General features: G+C 43.1%; 1 long non-coding RNA gene across 1 annotated transcript; it reads right to left on the bottom strand.

Moving 5' to 3' along the window:
- Positions 1-106: 106 nt before the first annotated feature.
- On the bottom strand, positions 107-1,383 carry LOC120712109. The gene is made up of 3 exons (XR_005690690.1): positions 1,039-1,383; positions 519-608; positions 107-338 (listed from the first exon to the last, which is right to left on the bottom strand). It is a non-coding gene; the product is annotated as an uncharacterized LOC120712109 (long non-coding RNA).
- Positions 1,384-14,244: the final 12,861 nt, after the last annotated feature.

Genomic DNA, 14,244 nt, shown 5'->3' with positions numbered 1-14,244 from the left:
GTCCGCACTAGCAAAGCTAGCAGAGCTGACCGTCTGCACTAGCAAGCTAGCAGAGCTGACGTTTCCAGATTTTGCAACTAATGTGTAAAAGTCTATAACAACTATATGTTCCAGATTTTGCAACACCATAAATCGAAATCCAAATATGTGTTACAACTATACTTCAGCATCCGATGATGACATCGGCAAGTGCTCGGAAAGACTAAAATGGATTACATTACAGAACCACACTAATCTATTAGCACTGTACTTGGAATCACTTTTTCTCCTCATTTTTCCTTCTACGTGGCTTAGCAATCCTGCTGCTGCAGCTTCTTCGATTGCAGTCTAACATCTACCTGCATTCTCAAAAAAGAACACATCATTAGTGAATTGAAGGAAAAGGTGGTTGTACTTAATAATGGGATCAAATAGTTAGAAATTAATGCAAGTAAAAGATCTAGGGCACCAAAATATGCAGGTAAAGATTTGCCTAGTTTTGTATTGTGCAAATCTGACGACACTAAAGTATGAAATACCATTTTGAAATACCATCTTCAACTAGGCTGCTCTTTCAAGGCTCCTGTTCTTGTGATCTGAAGAAATGCGGTCCAAATGACTCCCTACTACTGCAAATCAATGATCAGCAAACTGGAAGCGAAAATGAGCCCAGTTGGAATACAAGTTTAGGCAACTCCTTGTTCACTAAAGAAAAAGTAAACTGCATGCAAGTTAACTGCTATCAAAACTGTCCACTACATCCAATTTATTTGAAGGCATAGGCAGTTACTAGCCATTCACTGCATGATGTAAAAAGGTTTTCCATACCCAACTGGTAGTTGATACATGCTCAAACCTTCAGTAGCTCTAATTAACTAGCATAAAATCTTTTACTGCAATGAGAAACTTGGTCACAAAGATGTAGTCAAGATGGTTAATTAACAAAGTTTTCAGTACGGATGGTGCATTGCTTGGATTTATTTCTCAGGGTGCACACCTTTTAAGTGGAAAGATTACAGTTTGTAGTCTGCTGAAAAGCAATTAAGACAGAAAGATCACCTCAGTTCAAGAATGCAAGCCTTATTTCCCAAAAGCTCTGTGTAAGAGAATTATTGTTGGGCGAGCTAGTTATCTCCGGCCAGTGATCAAGCACATTTGTTTAGGAACATGCATGGACAAGTCAGTATAGTTAGGAATATGAGATTAAGAAGATCTAGGAAGTTGCTGTGCCTGATGTCCAGCTGTGGGAATGGTGGCAGCAGGGGAGGAGCCCTGATGTGCAGGTCGGAGCACCTTTGCCCTCTTGCCAAACTCAGAGCTGACCTTTCGTTTTTTCCCTGTTGTCTAGATTCCTCCCTGTTCTTGACGATGGGGTTCAGGGACCTGGGAAGGGATGGGTGCTGCAACGAACGTAGGAGTGGGCCAGGGGAAGCAGCAAGGAGGCCTGGAACCATTCTTTTCGATGGCACACGAGCGGACGGAGACACCATGGATACGCCTCCTACACAGATACCAATAGATCTTGCGCGCGCAGAGCCGCTGAGGAAGAAGAAAATGGAACAGAACAAATCAAGAATCGTCATGCTCCCTGAGAGTGCCCGCACCATCTCCCGAAGAAAAAATGACCGAGGCGAGGGAGTAAGTATTCCTTACCAACAAATCGAGACGGATCCGGTGCTCGAGTCGCCGCTGGAGTGGACGCTCCGGTGGGTTGGTGGGGGGTGGTGCCGGCGTCGGCGGAGACGGAGCGGAGACGAAGACGAAGTGGTGCCGGCGGCTTCGGAGGCGGAGCGGAGTGGCGCCGGCGGCTTCGGAGCCGCCGGCCGGCGGAGTGGATCGAGGGGAGATGCCGGATGCGAGCCTTTGGTTTTGCGAGCTACGCGGCGCCGCTGGGCATCGCGGCCAGGCCGCGAAGCGCCGCTTCAGCTCTGCGGGCCCATTGGCGGCGTTATGCGGGTATGCGGCGCGGGTCAGCCTAGCGGGCTTGCGGCAGAACCCGCCCCGCTTGCATCCCTAGATGCAAGCCATATTGTTGGTCGTGCGTGGCCATCTGCAGGAATGGTTGTTGAAAATCGGGCGTTCCAGAAGGACAAAAATTAGCCAACCAATCCTGGCTCCTCCGCATAATCAGTTGTCGATGTTGCACTGCGTCGTCCTTGTATGGATGCTTCAGTGCAAATGAGGTGCATCTATGAATTATGCGGGATGGTATTGATATGTGGTTAACATTCATAGAGGTAGTACCAAACTATGAATGTTATGCTCCCTCCATTTCAAAACAAAGGTCGTTTGCCTTTTTCAGATTCATAGTATTTGATATGTATTTAGATATAATATATGTCTAGGTGCATATTAAAATTTATGAATCTACAAAAGTTAAAAATGATCTACATTTTAAAACGGAGGGAGTACTCTTAAAAATATCAAAATTCATCCAGAAACCACCTCCCCAGCTATAGTAGGATGGAGCCTCTCCAAAGCTAGAATATTGGAGTCTCCGTTTTTTGTGTTTGCCTTGCTATGTTTCATTTGCATCGTTTGGGTTGCATAGGTCGTTATCCTGTGGTGGATACTTTGTTGCCCCATTTTTTGTTGGCGTATATTTTGCCGTCATTTTGCTCTGGCGGATGCTTTGCCACCGTGGTCTATCGGTTGGGTGGGTGCTTTTCCACCCTTAATGTGTTATAGACCTTTGCAACCTTGATGTTGCAGTATTTTTAGGAGGTTTATTTATGTGGTCGTGTCTAGGTTTGTGGGGTTGTGTGAGTCTCCTCCCCCGTGGTTTGCTTTTGTTTGTTGTTAGGGTCACATGCCACTTGCTTGTTTGGTAGTGCTTTGTTTTCGTCTCAATAGCTTCTGCCTATTAAACTTCTGTAATGATTGTATTGCTTTATTCTTAATGAAATATGTTCGGAAAAAATTGACAATCTAATTCAGATTTTGAAAATGCCACGGTTAGAACAAACGAATCCCAACTATGGTGCCGGTTCACCTCATCGCTTCAACTTCAGTAGACCAGGAGCTGTGATGGCAACACCTCCCGTGTTACTGTTGGGTTATGTATTAAATTACCGCATTATCATCAATCCAGATAGCACTTCTAAAAGTGTGCACACACACAAAAAATCAACATTGAGTTCATAGGTATGCAATCGTCTACGGGGCTCTAAAATTGGAGCTCAAATAAAAACTTTTGCAATAAAAAACAACGCTGAGAGAGAAATAATAATAATTAAGGGTTGCGAATCTGACATAAACAGTTTCACTCACAACTATTTATCTACTGATTTTCCATTGTTTGTCCTTGTGGTACGATTTCGTGCAAAGTCTTTACATACTTATAAAGAACGGTCCGTTTCTGCGGTATCATTAACTTTCGTCCGTCAACAATTGGTGCTGGTGGGAGTCCAAAACCGTTTCAAACTAAGCCTGACATGGAAAACCGAAGGAATAGATCCGAACCAGAGAAAACCGACTTCCCGAATTCTAGGAGAAAAACAACGTGCCCAGGAGAAAACCGACACCACAGCCCACAAAGGGACTACGGCCGACGGGAGACCTGCGCAGCGACTTGCCATGTAGCCCGGCAGTCCTTGGATGGAGATTTTGCATTTTACCCCTCCATCTTTTTTCTACTCATTTTACTGTTTCTTGAGTCTTTACTAAAATTGCAGATAACCCTGTCCGATACCTATCTTTTCCACCTAACTCTGCTTCAACGTGTACTATTACTTAGTAGGCTTTATATAAAGGGAAAAGCCTGTTTTCATTTTTAATTATCATGATCGTTCGATTTTAAACTTAAAACTACAAAACCACGAGCATGAGAGTGAGAGCACAAGCAGGACGAGGGAGATGGTCTTTTAAGGTACGTGTGGGTGCTGACTGAGTCAAGTAGCGCTATGTCGAACGGCTGACGTGGCCCGAAATCGGGTGGTTTCGGCTAGAGGGGTGAGGAGAGAGATAATTTTCAGGTTTCGTTATTTCGCTGGTGTAGGATATGTAGATTTGTAGTTTTGGATTTCAAATTGGACGATCATGATAGTTCATCAGAGAGAAAAAACAGACTTTTCCTTTAGGTAAACTATTTTGTAGTATATGATGTACTATTAATTCTTTTAGAACTTCGCCATCATTCGCAACTGTCGACGGTGGCATTGTCACGCTATGATTCTTGAGAAAGGTGGAAGCATGTGATACAAATAAAAGCTACGGGTCCGGGAGGAAGGCCGTGCGGTTTCTTGTTGATGAGTGCTGCGTCATGGTCATCTAATCGGATCAACATCAAAGATCTACGTGGTTGTGGAATTGAACATGTGCGGCTTTGTGTGTACATTTCAGGGGGGCTGAGCTGATTTTTTTTCTTTTTTAAAGAAAATCTAAAGTATGTGCTAGCAAATTTAAATGCCGATTTATGAGGGCTGAGCTGATGTTATCTTACCCCATAACATTCGATGTTTTTTTCTATTTCAAAGAAAATCTAAGTTCTATGTTTAATTAAATTAGTCATGAGGTTTTCTTCTCTGCTACTGAATCGAGTTGCTTAATTTCCTCATAGTTTCAATATTACAGTTTGAGATTTTTTTAACATCTTTACTCGCTTATTTTGGTAACAAGGTATATGCTTTATAAATATAAAGTTATACCTGAATATTGGATTAGTCAAGTGCAACCTCCCGTTGCAACACACGAGCATATTTGCTAGTCATATTTACATGCACATCGGTGTGACTCGTGAGGGAATACTCTACCTGTTCATCTTTTTGTTTGAAATTTTAATGTAGTTTTTGATATGCCATCACGATCGGTAATATGGTAACACTGGATAGTTCTCCAGCAGCAGCAGAAATAATAGATCTCTTCAAAATTATTAATTATAAACTATTAAACAAAGGATCAATTACAGTAGTGTAATAGTTCTCCAGCAGCAGCAGAAATAAAACGATGAAACGTTCTTTTGCATTTAATTGGCAACAGCCATGTTGAATTCATTTTGCAACGGCATAAAAAAAAACATCCACGTTAAATTAGGTACGCAGGTGCATTCCCAGCACACCATAAACAACAACCAAGATGAAGCAGACATCCCAAGAAGCCGGCCTCGCCGCCGTCCTGGTTGCTGTCGCCGCGGCCATCCTCATCACCCCTCTCCCGTCGGCCGCCGATCAGCGCCGCCGCCCGCACGCGCAGGCGAGCCTCCAGCTCCAGGCGAGGCCGCCAGACGCGGCGGCGCGCAAGAACTGCTTCATCAACGACAAGAATGGCCGGCAGTGGCCGTGCTCCCGCCGGGACGACCCGGCGGCGAACATCACCGTGTTCCACTGCCGGATCGAGAACCACCTCGCGGCGGAGATGTACGTCGACTGCGACAACTACATCATGCCCTACTTCGTGGAGCCCGGCAGGACGCTGTACCAGAGCTACATCAGCGTCTTCGACCCGGCGCCGCGGCCGAACTTCAACGTGTGGCCCGTTGGGCCCAAGGTGACCTGCGAGTGGGGGTGCGACGGGAACGTGATGATCGGGATGGTGGTGTGGGACAGTGGGACGAGCAGTGGCCCGAGGCCTGGTCCTGCCGGAAGGACGTCGGCGACGGGCGGTGCCAGCTCGTGTTCGAGCGCAGCAGGGTGGTGGTCCTCGTGACGACCGCCGGGAGGAGGGTGCTCGGCGACGTCGCCATCAAGGAGTGCCGCAACAACCTGTGGGGGTTCGGCAGGTGGCTGCCGTTTGGCCTCGGCTGCACCTACCCCAAGCACGACCACAAGTACTATGGCACAGTCAAGAGCTTCTAGCTAGCTCCAACTGTTGACACGCAGCTGAACCGCGCGCGTATTGGCTATGGTTGATTGATTTATATCGCGATCGTGACTAGAATTTGGTCGAGATTTGTGCACAAGTTGGGAAATATAAGTTCTTTCGATCATAACTAATTTTTGGCTTGCTTTTTTGTGTAACCGCGGTTGTGCTTAATTATTTCACATATCTACCATTTTTTTCTAGAAAGATAAGTTTAGGAGTGCGTAGGATTTTTTTTGTGCTATGTTAGAGCGGGGTGCGAGTAGGGGTGTAAATTGGTGATCTTAGGTGCATCTCTAACTTTTTTAGTTTAAATATTTGTACCACTTCTTCAAAGTGATCCTATTTTAAAAATAGTAAAAATATTTAAACTAAAGAGGGTTGGAGGTGCATGCAAAGGTCACCAATTTGCACCCCTAGGTGCTCATAAAGGTATAGCTTAATAGGAGTGAAGAACATTCATTTATGAAATAGGAGCTAGAAACATATTACTTAATTATTACTCCAAATTGCTATTTTTTTGCGGTAACTCCAAATTGCTATTTTGACTAACATGGAGATGTTGGAGGATATAATAGTTTGCGAAATGTTTCTATCTTTATTTCTAGTAGGTTGATATCTAACTCACCTGTGCATGTGTGTATTAGCAAGTCAAGAAGACAGTAGGGTAGTCAGTTGCCTTATTATGCTGCTCACCACGCCTAAGTTTTCCTTTTTATACCCTGAGATCGAACTTGCAAGAGTTGAAACTCTAGAAGCTCTGAACAACTAATTATTTATTATTAGTTTTTACAAATACAGTACTGGTGCAGATGCTTACATTATATGCATAGTCACGCTTATGAATACACACGCAACCCTATACCTTTATGAGCATCTTTCAAAGACCGAGCCAGAAAATTTTCGAGATTGACGAAGTCACCAGAGACATCTTGCTATCGACGAGCACATCACTTATATCACTTACCACTGGAAGAATAACACCAGTTAGATCCTAAAGTAAATCCAGAAAGATACGAATACACGTGCTGAGTCGAGGACTCGAATCAAGATAGGTAGGTTCTACTAGAAAAATTTTGCCAGTTGAGCTCAACACCTAGCTAGTTACATTGAGGCTCACGAGAGTCCTCCCCAAATGTGGAACAAAACTATATGAACTTGAACTATAGATAGGTTGGACAACATCGAAGTCATAGATGAAGGAAAAAAATAATCAATTATCAAATACCATTCCGTTTATTTAACATACAGAATCATACCTTACATGCATGAGTCAAGACTGAAGAAAGATACTCCCTTCATCTGCCAATATAAAGGCAAGTACATTGCTACACGTCAACGGTCTCATATTATCTCGTGTAGTTTCACGTAGGATTTTATTCTTGCCATACTACTCAAAATATTTCTTTTCTCATTCTACAAATCAAGAAATATGGTATACTACTAGACAAAAAAATACAATGTATTGTAGAAGTTATGTGTTAAGTCATCCCAAGATGATGTATCATTGCAGAAGACCGCTTATTAGACGACTCCATTGTACTTGTCCTAAGGGGTTCTAGGATTTTTAAAGATAATTTCTATTTTAAACTAGATGGAAAACGACGCATGTATCCCATAGGCAAGCTATGAGATTAAATGGTAGGTTATCCAGATGATTAGGATTGATCATCAGGTGGGTGCCTTTTTGTTTGGTGAGGTACTTATGTGATCTCCTAACATATTGCAATCCTTTTATGTTTTTGGAAAAATATTGACCCCTACAATCCCTTATGGCTGGATCGAGTATAAGATATTGTTTAGGATACTGAAGAAATTGTCTACATATGTATAGGACAATGTTAACACGCGACCCGTCGCGTGGGAGCGCAGCACGTGACACCTTCTTCCGCTTTTACCTTCCGAGCTAGAGGATGTCGTTTTCATACTACAATAAATTTTTTTTGTATAAAGTATCTTTCCACAAAATATACTTTATCTTCTTTGTACGAGCTCCATTTGAATACCGATTGCACCATTATGTTCTACGTGATGACACAGTCAAAACTAGATCTAATTTGCATATATTTTGAAGATTTTGAACTAGTAGCAAATTGCTATATATTATGCACATTAGTTGCCATAAAAATAGAAGGTTTTATATACATGAGTTGCCACATATATAAAATAAAAGTTTTGTAAAAAAATATTTATAAAATATTATATAATAGAGTTGTCATAAAATCTTAATGTGTTATAAACATAAGTTGCCACAAACAAAATCTGCCATATACATAGTCACAAACACAAAATGCCATACATACAAGTAGTAAAGAAGAGTAAAATCGTGAGTTGCACACATATAAGATATAAATTACCACGCATATAAGATAATAGTTATAAAAAATATTTATAACTCATTAAAAAACAAAGTGGCATAAAATCATAATTTGTTATGAACATAAGTTGTCATAAAAACAGAATCGACCATATACATAAGTTGTCACAAACATAACAAGTCATACACATGAGTAGTAAAAAAGGAGTGAGATGCCGTACACATAAGTTTATATACAAATTGCTATAAAAATATTTTTTTCCCACGCATATATGTAAAACAAAAGTTGCCACAAAAATAACACCTATTATAGACATGAGTTTCTCCCACGTATAAGATACAAGTTATTGTAAATAAAATCAATCATATACTTATACACATAAGTTGATACAAAACTTTAGTTGCTATACACATAAATTGTTACTACTAAATGGAATACCATCTGAGCCAATTCTGCACGGTCGGGGCTTACGGCAAGGGGATCCGCTCTCCCCGCTTCCCTTCATCCTAGCAATCGACCCACTACATCGTCTTCTATCCAAAGCAACAGACCTTGGGATGCTCAGCAAGGTCGGTGGGCGGCTAGTGCGTTTCAAAGTGTCAATGTATGCTGATGATGCGACAGTTTCATAAAGCCAACTAAAAATGGCATGGACAACCTGGCGGAAATTCTTAAATAGTTTGGAAACACAACGGGCCTACATACAAACATCAATAAAATGACCGTCACTCCTATAAGCTGCACCAGCTCTGACCTGGACTGACATCCTCAAAAACTTCCCAATGCGAAGAGCAAATTTCCCAATTAAATACCTCGACCTACCGCTTTCTGTGCGGCGTCTATGAAAAATTGAGTACCGACCTTTGGTGGAGAAAGCGGAGGCGAAGATCTCAAGATGGTACGATCGGCACTTAACACAAGCGGGGGGCGCCTGCCTCACCAAATCGGTACTTACATCCCAGCCGGTCTACCTGCTCACCGTGATCAAGACAGCAAAAGAATTCCTTGATGATCTAGACAAGATGCGTAAGTGCTTCCTTTGGGCCGGCAGAAGGCTTGGGTGGGCTCTAGCAGGAATGGACTGCACCACAGAAGGCTTGGGTGGGCACGGGAAATCCCCTGTGACAATACAGACCGTCTCTTGTTCGTAGCATGCATGACCATCAGCCTGGGCAACGAAATGAAAACAAGTTTTTGGAATGATGGTTGGCTGCAAGTGTGCCGGCCGAAAGATCTCGCACCTAATCTATTCAATATTGCCAAGAGGAAGAAGATAACAGTGAGAACGGCACTCACGGCCAACTCCTGGACTGGCGATATCCCTTTACATAGCGGCCTTACAACAACACACCTTGCGGAGTTCGCTGCACTTCGGACAAAGCTACAAAATGTCCATCTATGCCCAAATTAGGAAGATCTTCTAGAAATTAACTTCATCCGGGCATTACTTTGTGGCTTTCAACCTATAGAGCGCAATTCCTTGGATGCACCAAAACAGAGCGGCCAACCTATCTTTGGAAATCTTGGGCACCACCTAAATGCAAGTTCTTCGTTTGGTTCATAACGCAAAATCGTGTATGGACGTCTGATCGACTACAAAGAAGGGGATGGGCGCACTCACAGAATTGCCCTCTTTGTCACCGTGCCCCCGAAACAGCACACCACCTTCTAGTCGAATGTAGATATGCTAGGAGAAGAATCTGGAATCTCATAGCAGAGTGGATGGCACAACTGTCCTTGAGTGCGTGGCATTCAACCCTCCATTGTCCGCAAGAATGGCCCAACAACAGTGCCCAGTGGTGGTCCAACACTGCGATGACAACATTAATGCTGCGCAAGGCGATGGCAAGCATATCGTCATCCTAGTTACTTGGGAGATTTGGAATGAGAGGAACTGTAGAGTATTCAGACATCAGGAAACGTCGGCGACTGCTGTCATGTCGACTACAAAAAAGGAAGCCCTAGCCTGGGTGGCGGTAGGAGCGAAAGATGTAGCGGGTCTAGTTTTGCGAGATTAATCTTATTTTTTCTTGCACCGGCTAGCCGGTTGCACCTTTCTGCTATATCAATTAAATAGGCACAATATCGTGCCCGTTCGTTCAAAAAAAAGTTGTTACTATAACAATACGATATACACATAAGTTGCTACAGAAAAGAGAGCAAGTTATTACCTAAGTTGCTACTAGCATAAAACATCATTAAAACATATGCAAATGGGGTCTAGTTTTGTTCATCTCGTCACATAGAATACATTGGTGCAATCGGTTCTCGAAATTGAGGTACTATGATGTAGATAAAATATTTTTAGGATAGCTTCATAAAAAGAGTCCATTTCCTTCTCACCTGTGCCTCATGTATGGGCATGCAAATTTGATAGCACACAACAATGCGTAGGGACGAGTGGGGTTGCTGGGCCATACCCACATGGCTGGCCAAAATACAGGTACGTGGAATTGCTGGGCTGTACGTGGACGCAACATAGTCTAGAGGTGGGCTGGCGCGCGCTCGCGTTGACTGGCGACGTGTCTAGTTTAGACTTTTTCATATGTATACATGATTGTCTGCGTTTGTGTTTAAATAAAAAAAATCCTACATTATATCTTCTACAAAGAGCTCATGTGTAAGCACATACATTTGGCTACTCGCGTTGGATGCAATATTGTCTAGAGAAAAATGAAAAAAAAAACAGAGGTTACAGCACAAGATTAATACATGAGGGCATCAATACCGTAACTAAATAAATAAAAGTAAATAAATGTATTTATTTATAGCAAAACTGCTCCTCAAGCATTTAAGTTGGCAACCTCCACGTTAAATTGCCAGCTTACCAGCGCGAGCAATACGATAGACACGAGACGTATACCTGCGTGGATGCCCTCCCAAACCCCAAAACAAAGATGGACAAAATTTCACCGCAGGCCGCTGGCCTCAACCGCCGGCTGCGCGCCGCCGCCATTATTGCCGTAGCCGCCATCACCCTGCAGGCTCCTCTCCCGGCGGCCGCCCAGAATCAGGTGACCCTGAAGCCGAGACCGGAAGCCGACAACGACGTGTTCAAGGGATGCTTCAAGAAGGACCCGAACGGCCGGAAGTGGCCGTGCTCCCGCATCAACAACCCGGCGGCGAACATGACTATGTTCGACTGCAACATCGAGAACCGGATGGGCACCGAGATGGACCTCGACTGCGACGTCGACCAGCCGTACCACTTCGGCCCCGGCGAGATGAAGTACCTGAGCTACGCCAGCGTCTTCGACCCGGCGCCGTCGCCGCGCTACTACACCCTGGACCGGACCAGCCCGACGGTGGCCTGCGAGTGGCGCTGCGCCGGGAACGTGATGACCGGGGTGGTGGTGTGGGACGAGCAGTGGCCCGAGGCCTGGTCCTGCCGGGAGCTCGGCGGCGACGGGCACTGCCGGCTCGTGTTCGAGAGCAGCAAGGAGGTGGTGCTCGTGACGCGGGCCAGGAGGAGGGTGCTCGGCGACCTCCCCATCAAGGAGTGCAGCAAGAACTGGTGGGGGTACGGTGGATGGCTGCCGTTTGGCCTCGGATGCACCTACCCTAAGCACGACCACAAGTACTATGGCACAGTCAAGAGCTAGCTTCAGACCTCCAGTTCGAGTGTTCGACGGCCATCGATGACCAACAATAAAGCTGTCACACATAAACATGCGACAAATTATCTGGAAACGTCAAACGTACTGGGCTTACGATGAAACTTCAACGACGACAAGAATAATTTTGGTCACGATTCTACCACTACTTGAAAACTGAGGACGACGGTGGTACGTTGAGTGGATTTGATGCATGTTTTGGCTCGTGATATCCAAACGTTGGATGCGACGTGACCATCGACAACATACGGTGGTGAAGGGCGAGCTTTATCGATCGACGACCAACAATAAAGCTCACACACAGATCAACATACGACAAATTATCTGGGAAACGTCAAAGTACTGGGCTTAGGATGAAACTTCGATGATGACAGAATTTTGATCATGATTCTAACACTAATAGAAAACAAGATCTAGGCCCACCCAAATATATATACCGGTAGACATTGTACCTAATGGTTGCATTAGTACTGGATCCCGTGCCTATCGGTATATTTGAGATGGGTGGAAAGATCTGGGAGCCTTTATTACCGGTTGATAAGACCGTGCTAATGCCTCCACCCATATTAATACCAGCTGCAACACCACCCCGGTACTAATGTCACGGTAGGACACAGGTTGTCTGTCGTGTGCCAAAGGCACACAACAAAGAACCCATAGCAAACAGCCGACAAAGAGGCTATTTGACGTGGGTCATATATCGGGCACACGGTAAATATTTTGTCATGTGCTAACACTGGCTCACAGCAAAAAAAAAGTGGCATCACGGCCACAGGACGGCGATCACCTCTTTGTCGTGTGCTTAACGGCGTGGTACACGGCAATCAATGGTTGTTTGTGGTGTGCCATTGCTAGGTTACACGGCAAACAATGTTTATTATGCCTTGTTTCTTCTTGGATCTTGTCTTTGACTTAGCAACATGAGCAAAGTAAGCATGCCTTTTACTCCTACCCTGAGATCCAAATAAGGCTGATTAGATGATAGGAGGAAAGAAGACAACAACTTTATCTTGGTGAGGATCTAAAATAGAAGGAGTGACTTGAGAGAATAATTTGAGGATCTAAAATAGGAGTAACTCTATTCAAGTAGGTTTTCAAGTTTTTTTATGACAATTTAAAATGAAGGATTCAAGATTTTATATGACAACAGTGACTCCCATACAGATTCAACATATTCTTAAACCTTGATTCGATAATATATAAAAGCTAATTCAACATTTGAATAAGCAAATTCAACGTTTTACTTGTAAATGTTGAATTGGTACATTAAAAATGTTGAACTAGTTCATTTAAAATGTTGTTTTTAAAAAATATAAAAATATATATTATGAGCAGATCTTATTATGTAGGATTAATTCTCAACAACACGGTAATTAAAACAGATTCATAAAATAATTCACGGTTCGAGAGAAAAAATAATCCAAGCTCTAAATCTAGAAGTTGTTTAGAACCTGAATTCTAATTGGCCAGCCAATAAGAGTACCATGTGTTCATGCGATGGGTAAGTAAAAAACTTCCGAAAGATGTATAGATTGGTGCAGCGGACGGGGGCATCGTCGACCAGGCCGTCGCGAGCCACAGGAGCGGGTCCATGGGCCCAACGACGGTAGTCTTATTTTGGCTCAGTTGATAAACCACACATTTGTACAAGTTTACCATGTTACAAGTTATTAAAACATTTTTTTGAGATAAGAGAAAAAGGGTGAAACATGTGAGTTGTTTGATGATGATGATGATGATTATCCAAGCTTCCCTCTCGACCAAACCTTGATCATAGATATATCGCCTACGTCAGTTTCAACGATGTACACCATTTTTGTAATTCATGTTTTTTGTTGTATATGTTTGGCATACCAGTTAAACTATCATGAGTCATAGAACGGACATAAGCTGCATCATGCACGAGCAGGATGTTGTGTCTCCTTCCATGAAAAATAGAATATACATATGAGATTTGAAGAACAAATATAAGTCTAGGAGAGTGGGAAGGCCTTTAGGTCACCTATACTTTTACTTAATAAAACTGTGCACCTCCAATTTCATGCTCGATTTTTTACATCGAACAACTGTATCCAAAATATTATTCTTCATATGAACTGAGAGTAATATGTCCATTAATAGCGAGATGTTTGTTGTGACTTCACCAATATCAAGATCTTGAAAGGTTGTTTATAGTTGTAAGATTGTGTGCATGTATTCATAGAGGTGAACGTATAAACGTATATATGTGTAGTGTGTCTATTATGTGTTTGGGGAAAAAGAAAACTACCATACATACATTTCATTAACTTTCCCTAAGAGGAGACTTCGCGAGTTGTCCTTCCTCTTGGATACTTGTAAAATGATGATCCGGCAACATCCTTTCAATGGTCAACAAAACGCGAGACCACAGGATTAATTTGAAGATCTAGAATCCACAAATATAACTGACTTTATATCTACTAAGTGCAGGAGAAGCTGATTACATTGTAAATCCTCTGTTCCTGACGACCAATATAATCAAGCACAAGTCACATTTATTTTTACTTTGCGAGATG

Source organism: Panicum virgatum, chromosome 6K, assembly GCF_016808335.1.
Source record: "Panicum virgatum strain AP13 chromosome 6K, P.virgatum_v5, whole genome shotgun sequence".
Taxonomy (NCBI): Eukaryota; Viridiplantae; Streptophyta; class Magnoliopsida; order Poales; family Poaceae; genus Panicum; species Panicum virgatum.
Note: the sequence above shows the minus strand (reverse complement) of the source record. Positions and strands in the feature narration are given on the sequence as shown.